Source organism: Dryas octopetala, chromosome 9 (genome assembly GCF_963921425.1).
Source record: "Dryas octopetala chromosome 9, drDryOcto1.1, whole genome shotgun sequence".
NCBI classification, from domain to species: Eukaryota; Viridiplantae; Streptophyta; class Magnoliopsida; order Rosales; family Rosaceae; genus Dryas; species Dryas octopetala.
Genome location: NC_141374.1, coordinates 449,174 through 458,864, shown reverse-complemented (window position 1 = coordinate 458,864; position 9,691 = coordinate 449,174). Strand labels below are relative to the sequence as shown.

At 33.7% G+C, this 9,691-nt stretch overlaps 1 pseudogene; it reads left to right on the top strand.

Moving 5' to 3' along the window:
- Window positions 1-7,144: 7,144 nt before the first annotated feature.
- Window positions 7,145-8,800, top strand: LOC147273016 (uncharacterized; annotated as a pseudogene).
- The last annotated feature ends 891 nt before the right edge of the window (window positions 8,801-9,691 follow it).

Here is a 9,691-nt window from a genome sequence, read left to right as displayed (position 1 = left end):
TAGGTTGTTTTCATCTTCATTTCCTTTCATGTTGCTTAATGTCGTGATCTTTTTAAATTTTAGAACATGACCATGATTTTTTGTGATTGTGTCTTGCAATTTGTGGATGATCAGGAACAAAGTTATTGGCCCCTGGTCAGTAGGCAGTTTTAAAAATATACAATACAAAGTAAACAGTTAGAGAGAGGGCTTCATTGTTTATGATTGATGTTTCTTTTTTACTGCTGTTTTGAGGAGAGAGCTTGACTAAGTTGTTTTCATTTCATTTTCCTTTTTTGTTGCTAAATATGATGGTCTTATTAAATTTTAGAACATAGCCATGATTTTATGTCGCTAAATATGATGGTCTTATTAAATTTTACAACATAGCCATGATTTTTTGTGATTATGTCTTGCAATTTGTGGATCATGAAGCATAAAATTATTGGCCCCTGATCAGTAGGCAGTTTGATCAAGTACAAAATTATAAACTATCACCTTTTTCTTTTTTCTTATTCTGTCAATTTATTTGTGTCGTAGAGCAAAAAGAGATCCATTTATATATGCATTTTGGTCTATTTGATTTGGTTAATTACTTTTTTGTCACTTTTTTAAGAATTGTCATTTTCTCTCTTCTTTCATCTTCATTGCCAACTAATCAATTCCAAACCAATTAATGAATTTCAAATTTCATGATACTCTAGAAGGTGTATATCATGCTTCCTTATTTTGAGCGCCAATAAAGAATGCATTAATGACTGCAAAGGTTTTTCTAAAATTTGATCGATGACAGTTAAAACATCTTTGGGCTTTTTAATTAAAAAATTGTATTTTCTGTAGGTGCTGTTGTCTTGGTTTTGGAAAAGCTGCGCTAAAATTGTTTTGTCGGTGTGTTTCATCAATTCGAAACCTATTAATGAATTTCAAATTTCATGATACTCTAGAAGGTGTATATCATGCTTCCTTACTTTGAGCGCCAATAAAGAATGCATTAATGACTGCAAAGGTTTTTCTAAAATTTGATCAATGACAGTTAAAACATCGTTGGGCTTTTTAATTAAAAAATTGTATTTTCTGTAGGTGCTGTTGTCTTGGTTTTGGAAAAGCTGCGCTAAAATTGTTTTGTCGGTGTGTTTCATCAATTCCAAACCTATTAATGAATTTCAAATTTCATGATACTCTAGAAGGTGTATATCATCCTTCCTTATTTTGAGCGCCAATAAAGAATGCATTAATGACTGCAAAGGTTTTTCTAAAATTTGATCAATGACAGTTAAAACATCTTTGGGCTTTTTAATTAAAAAATTGTATTTTCTGTAGGTGCTGTTGTCTTGGTTTTGGAAAAGCTGCGCTAAAATTGTTTTGTCGGTGTGTTTCATTGTCTTAAGGAAGGGGTGAGTTTCTGTTAAATATGTTTTAAGTGTGTTATATTTTGTTGTTTTAAACTTGTAATATAATTAAAGTATGCTTCCATCTTTTTTAAAAAATATTGTATAATTTGGTGTACCATTTTCGATGCAGTTTAGAACATGGGCATGATTTATGATGATTGTCATTTTCAGATTTGTGTACTTTATTTTTTTGGCTTATGAGGTTCATTTTAAGACTTGCTTAATGATGTACCATTTAAAGACTTGCTTAATAGTATATCATTTAAAGGCTTGCTTAATCATCCCAACTAGTAAATATTAAAAGGTAGAAAATGTGATAGATCATAAAAAGCCAAATAATATTAAAAAGCCACAATTAGATTTAGTTTCTTCTTGATGAAATCTTTACAGATTAGAGAATACAAGTTATTGTTTCTTTATCATTACTGAATATTCTATACATAATGTATATATATAAATCTACATGTTCACTGTAAAGCTGTTGGAACAAGACATTTTGATATTTTCTTGCATTCAATTTTCATCTCAGCTCAGATGTGCAAAAAATTATACAGCATTTATTTTCAAAATTTCTATTTAAATTTGTATCATTAAGGCTAATATGAACAATCAAACTTAATCTCAAATGCTTTGAATATATGGACTACCGCTTTAAAAAGCAACCTTGCCACTTTTAACAAAAAAAAATTTATGCTTTGACCGTATTGTTTTGCTTCTTTCAAGGACGGACCTAGAAATTGAAAATAGAGTGGGCTAAACTTAAAGGCTATGTGCGACAAAAAAAAAAAAACACAAACTTGGAGGCTATCGAAATTTTGGCAGCATCTCTTTTGTTTTTGTTTTTTTTTTTTTTATACTTTTCAAATTTAAATAACCTGTTAAAACACATATTTGATCTAAAATAAATTTATTTAAAGAAAACTCGACAGTACGAGTGAATTCCATTAATAAATAAGAAAACATACACCTCAAAATGCAGTCATAAAAAAGACAATAACAAAAAAACATACAATGCAAATACAATATAACACTACTTAAGTTGTGCTCTACGATTCTTCATAAGATAAAAATCATCAATCACAGAATCATAACTAATAGTATCAACAAGATCTTTTTCAATGTGGATAACCATACAATCAGCAAAAAACTCACATATCTTGTTTTGAAGTCTAGTTTTAATAATTTTCATGGATGAAAATACTCGCTCTGTTGTTGCCGTTGAAATAGGAAGAGTCAACATAAGACGAATCAATCTCTCAATCAACCAGTATGTTTTTCTTGTTCCAACAAGTTCTTGACATAATTTAGAAAAAGAGGACACATTTTGAAAAAGCTAAAAGTTCACGAACCTCATACTCATAATGTTCCAATTGTTCTCTTAAAGTAAACAATTAATGCTCACCAAAATCCCAAGGATAAAATTTCTCAGCCAAAGTGCACATTTTATCGATGTCAAATGATTTGAACCCATCACGAGGATCCAATGTTGAGTTAAGGCTAAAAAGTTCCATTGTTTCCTCAGTGAATCTGCTATCTAACTTCATCAACTAAAAATTTATTACAACATTAAATATATAAAAATGATAATAATATTCAACTGTAATAAAATCTTGTTGCTGACAACTTCGACTTGTGCCATCCATATGGCGAGCACTCAAATCTGGGACATCAATGCCATTTTTCTCAAAAATAGATACCACATTCCTAAGGAACTTATCCCAACCACTGTTTCTCAATTTTTGAAAAAGAAATTTTGAACTTGAAACTAAGTTCATAGCATTTAGGATGTCTTACGACTGATTATGCAAGGCTTGTTAGAGAAGAAACACATGGAGTCATTCACTTCATGGTTTGCAAATAAGGTTGCCATGCATATATTTGACATTACACAATTTAGATTTCACTTTTATCTTATTTGCCACTGTTATCTCTAACTTATGCTCATACCTTAAACAGATTAAGGCTGAGATGGTAGTCCAAAATGTGTCAAAGATTTTAAGGTGGCTTTCACGTCGCCCATTGCAGCAGGCCCTTTCATATTCTGGGTTGCTTATAGTATTTGATTTCGCACTCAAGATAAAGAGAAATCTCGACATATGAGTGGAGTTACCATTGAAGCGACAACGGTTTGTAGAGCTAGTGCAAGGGACAATGCAATGGTTAATGAGAAAGTCAATTACTATGGGGTTTTGAGAGATGTCATTGTAAAAACCCGACCCAAATTTTCACTAGAAATTTAAATTTTTTTACTTGTTGTGGACTTAAGAAATACAAAGGAAAGTTGAGCTGTGGAACCCATAAAAGATTTCTAAATTTATTTGGGGACAAAAATAAATGTTTGGAGATTCATGAAAACTTAATTGAGGTTATAATGATTTTTTTTTTTTTATAAATTAATTGAAGTCATTAAGGATTTATTGAAATTTTATTTGGAAATATTTAAATTAAGTTGAATATATTTCGGGGACTCAAAGTTTAAGTTGAAGCAATAGAAAAATAATACAAGTCAAAAAGAGCCCATAGGAATTTTTAGAATATTTTTCGGACCCGGATCCATTGTGGATGAATTTCTTAAGAACTTAGACACAAATGCTCATAATAGAAAAGTTTGAGTTTTTTTTTAAAGGGATTAATTGAAAATTTTATTTAAAAAATTATAATTTTGACATGGTTGGATAGAGCTCGTGCTTACGAGTGTGTAGGCGAAAACGGATCATGAATCCGAGTTATGAGGGACAAAATATGAGCTATTGAAGTTGGAAGGCAAAATGGTAATTTACGGGCCAGCTGATCTTCTCCGTGAAAATCTCTCTCTCTTCTGCATCTTCTCTTTCTCTCTCTCTCTCTCTCTCTCTCTCTACCCGTGGGTTACAGCAAAAACTTTGATTGGCCATATCTTGGTCGTCCGAAGTCCGATTGATGCAATCTTGGTGGCTATGGATTCGTCTCAACGTCCTCTTTCATTTGATACATAGATTGCAACCTGTAGTGGACTGTACAAAGCAAATCAAAGCTCGAAAGTTTTCAGCTCTTTAATGGTTTTCCATCGATTTCCGGCTACTCCGGCCACCTCTCACGGAAAACTAGGTAACATTATCGAGGCTCGAGACAATCTGGCGGAGGATTGAAGCTAGATTTCTTACTGTGAGTGGACTTTGATTTTTTATAAGATTATGTTTTACTATGTGGTTTGATCTCTATGTTTTAAATTGGAGTTGATCTGGAGTTTTAAAATTCAAGTTTCATAATTAATCACTCATGTAGGTTTGAATGCCCATACCTTGGATTTCATATTTTAAACGATCAAGTAATATTTAAATGTATTTTTATATGTCAAATTCTTATCGAAGAAATTGTTAATTTAAGAGGCATGCTTTAATTTATACTTAGTTTGTGAAAAGATTTCATATGTCTTGGATATTCGTCTTCTTTGAATATTTATGTTGATTGTGATGTTGTGATATGAGAGATGACACTTTAGGGTTTGGATTATTAAGGAGAGTGTTGAGGGGGGAAAAAAAAGGGTTATTCATTTATCTTAAAAGTAAATAGAGATTTAAAGAGTATTTTAAAACTGCTGTGTAAATGCACGTATTGATCGGATGAGCCTGCTCGTGTGGAGTGACCTCTCCGTACGAGATTGTGGCTAGGATATGATCCTGCTCGTGTGGAGTGACCTCTCCGTACGAGATTGTGGCTAGGATATGATCCTGCTCGTGCGGAGTGACCTCTCCGTACGAGATTGTGGCCAGGGTTTGAGCCTGCCCGTGCGCGGGATTGTGGCCAGGATATTATCTACAGTTACGGGTATGAGTACGATAAAACTTCCTTTTTCTTTTCAAGGATTTTCTAATTTATAAGTTTAAAGAGGAAATTTCTTTTCATGTTTAATATTGATTCTTAAGTATATGGTGCTACAAAATACTTTTACTCAGAAAGTTTCAAAGAACGACTTCTTACTTGTTTAACCCTTCTATCTTGTGTTTAAATAGTTCATATGACGTTTGAGAAGAGATTTTGAAAATAGTTTTTAAAACTGAGGGATTTCAAAGAGCGATCGTAAAGTCTTAGAGATTATTATTTTAAGACTTCTAAAAGAATGAATAAATTTTATGTTTTGTTTTCTTAACTCGTCCACTCACTGAGTTTATCTCACGTTTTTCTTTATGTCTTGTTTTGAATGTGTCCCCCCAGGTTGTAGCGGTAGTGGAGGTCGAGCCATATACGTCGAGACATAATTTTCCACTCTTATTCCTCGGACATTTTAGGCAACATGTCCACCTTGTTATTTCTTTTAGTTTTAGTGTAAAACTTATTGTATTAGTAGCTTTGATAATCGCATTTGGACCCTCTGAATAGATTATTTTTATTTGCTGAGTCTGAGACTCTCTGTTGTTTGCGGTAAAGGTGGTTGTTAATTGTTAGAAGTGTTATTTATAGGTTTATAAATTTTTGGGTTAGTCCATTTTCAGGGGAGGTTCTGCCGAATTTTCGGTAGGATTTTCCTTGAATTTGGATCCCACAGGACCATTCCGAGTTTCAGGGCAAAATCGGGGGACGGTCCTGTCAGTCATAGTTTTGTCCTATAATTCATTTCATATTGCACTATTCAAATGCGATTCGGCAAATATTGTGAATGGTGTGAAAGTTGAGGATGGGTTCACATTAGTCAACCTCCATCAAGGACAAAGTCAGTTTCAAAAGGATCCTTTTATTCTAGCATCACAAGCGAAGCAAATTTTTTATTCTAGGGTGGATGATACTTCAAATTGGTATGTTGTGATGCACCCACCACCAAGGGGGTTTAAAGAGTTTGATAGCTGTGATGAGATTGAATGTGTACCATCTACACCATTTGATGGATCAAGACTTGGTTACAATGGAGATGAGGAAGAAGAATATGCACGGATGGGTGTGGATGGGGTGCTATGTGATGCATAATGTATTTCATGGTGTCGTGATTTTGATGTGCTTATGCTAATTTTTTTTTTTTTAAAGTAAAACTTATTCCAAGTGTGATGGCTAGCTTGTGCTATTTATTAAGTGAACTACATAAATGTATCTTCATCTTTATATCAATGGTTTGTAATTGGGTAATAGCTTGTTGTGGAATAGTTTGTGGTTGCTTTTCTATTAATGTTTAGAATTATTTTTTTTTTTTAGTTGTAGCTTCTTAGTTATGAAAGAGTTTAATTTATAAAATAATCTCAAGTACTTTGCTAAATTCTACGATCTCCTTTCTTTTTCCAGGTTTGTTGGTAGCATTTTGTTGAGGAATAGCTAGCTTCACTGTTGAATCAAGCCAAGGTCACAAAATTAATGGATACTGTTGAGGCAAGGCTTTCACATACGTATTTGGTTTTGAATAGATGCACAAAAGTTACTTTTTTTTTTCTTTCTTTCTTGGGCCTGTTTATCATGATCAAGTGTTTAATAAGTTGTTTCTCACAAGCTCCCTTAATTACTTGGTTATTTAGACCTCTAAGAGACCCGAAAAGAGAGGGTCACAGCTACGTTGAGCTCTTTTTGTTGCTGAAACCCATAATGGAAATGAGGGAATTATAATTGTCAATAAGAAGACTACTAATGGAGTGAAAAGGACTGAGACCAAGACCCTAAAGGAAAGTCTGCAAAACAATAGAAGAAGAATGATGATCCAGCCAATGAGAGACCCATGATGCAGTCTATTGATCCAGCCAATGAGAGACCCATGCTGCCATCTATTCATCCAGCCAATGAGGTAGCCACTACTTCACTTAATGAACCAGCCAATAATGAGAGACCGGCCCCCTGAAAATATATCATACAGAACCAAAAAAGACACGAGGTCCAACTACAATGGGAGTCCTGCCAAAAACTCACAAAAACTGGTCTCCTTCCTTGATGTCATAGCACGCCAACATGTGTCTATCGTGATAACTTGGAAAGACCTTGAGAAGGAAGAATGGAGTAAGTTGAAGGGTGATTTATGGTCTTTAATTCAGGTGAGACACACATTCAGTTAATTATTATATTTTCATCAAAGTGTATTAAAAAAAAATTAATATCTAATAATTCATTGTATTGCAGTAATACTTCATTGTGAATGAGGTTCATCAACCCATTGTTTTCCAAATGATGATAAAGTATTGGAGGCAATATAGATGTAAAGTAACAAGCTAGATTTTCCTAGCAAGTGAAATGCCTAATAAGAAACGTGCTATGGGCCTTTTGAAACCACCAAATGTGACATCAAACGCAGCATGAGACCAATTGTTGTCACCGAGAGACTTGGACCTCAATTTCGAGTAAGTTTTTTTATTTTAGTTTTCGAAGTAGCCTTGAACTGATTTTTCTTGCAATCTTGAACTGATTTTTCGGGCAAATTTTCGCACAAATTTCCTGTATTGAACAGCTGGCACTAAAACCATCATATCTCCCTCTATAAAATTCGAAATTACAATCTGTCAAATTCTCTAGAAAGCTGACTTCCAAAGCTTTCCAACGATATAAGGCTTATTAGCTAATTCCTTCCGAGGAGGTGCAGTTTAATCCTCAAACTTGACTGTTCTGCAATGATAGTTTCTCAGATAGAGTTGTGATGAAAATTTAGAACTGAATTATGTACTCTTTTTGGTTAACATTTGAAAATATATTTGTATAGGCTGACAGGGAAAAGTACCAAGCAATGGCTAAGAAGCAAAAAATCAAACATACAATAAGTCGAAGAGGCTATGCTTACTTGGAGCAGGAAATGGTAACAAACTGAATTGATTGTGTTGTTTGTATTTCTAACTTGAACTGTTTGCTAAGTTAATATAGCTAAATATGTTATATACTCGTGTAGAAACTGAACCATCCTAATCCTGAACAAATAACAAGGGTTGATTTTGGCTTCAAGCATATCAGAAAAAGGATGGAACCCCTGTCAATGAGGTAGCTGGTGACTTAATGGTAAGCCTCACAAAAGCTCTCACTTGTGTAATACTGATGCTATTTTGCTGAGATAATATTCAACTTTTACAAGATGAATCAAAAGAGAAGGTTAGTGAGTCAAAAGAGAATCCATTAAGCAAAGATCTTGTACAAGATGATGCTCTTGCAAGAGTTTTGGGACCTAAAACTCGTGGGAGAGTTCGTGCCCTTGGTTTTGGTGTGACTCCCTCCAAAGTAAATGCAGCAGTTCATGGTAATGTAAGAGTTAAGGAGCTTGAAGCTATAGTAAAAACTCAAGGTGAAAAGTTGGACAGTTTTGAAGCTAAGCTAGAAGCAATTTTAAAATTGAGTCAAGAGGTACTTAATTTCGTGTAATAATCCATGTACTAAGTCAGTTTCAATCTTATAATGTTCTAATACTTACAAATTCTATGTCAATCTTACTTGTATCTTTTTCACAGCACCAAACCAAAAATGTGGAGGATATGATAAGCTCACATGCATGTACTCCTGTTGTAAGTAGGCTCTCATTACAAATATAGTTTTGTATATTTTTCTTTAAGATGAAATATAAACACATCAGTCTTGATATCAATTTCATTATGCTATTTGTAGCCACAACAAGGAAGCCGTCAGATGCAAGACAAAAGCAACAATTTGGAAAATGCAAAGTGTTAGCTCATGCATTGGTACAATTTCGATTCAAAGAAAGTTGTGGCTGAAGGACGTATTTCATCAACAGACCCAAGGACGCACGTACATCACATACCCCTTGGGCGTGATTGTTGGAAGGTATGGGTTGATGACGTGCTTAATGAACAACTATCTTTGTATAGGGCCACAAATGAATTCAAACGGCTTAATGAAGCTATATGCAGTACAGTTGCATGGCCAAAAAGCTCTATCAAATTGCTGTAGAAAAACTATTCATCCTTAATTGTTCGTAAAAGGAAGAGATATGACTTTCTTTCAGGTATTTTTTCAGCCTCAATTGATATTTACTATGCCATAATTTCAGCCTCAATATTTTTTCAGCCTCAGTTGAGATGCAATTTTCTTCTAGTTTTTCTTGTATTCAGTGCAAACATACATGTCACTCCCCTTCTCACTCTCTCTTATTTTCTCATCTCTGTATGTTTGTAGTGGTGACCCCAAGATGGACTTGCTGCTATCCTATTTCAATTTCAATATATTCAAGATAGGGTGGTTTTTGCATCAGCTTGTGTTGTGAACTTGTGATGGTGATGGTGGTGTTAGTATAGTGAAGAACAGACTTAGCAAATAGGCCACACACCAAATTTTGTAATGCAAGGTGTCCAACTTTAATATTTTCTAATTTCATTTCATATGAAGAATTGGTGGATGTTTAATTCTCTTAACTAAATATATATATATTTTAGTTATCT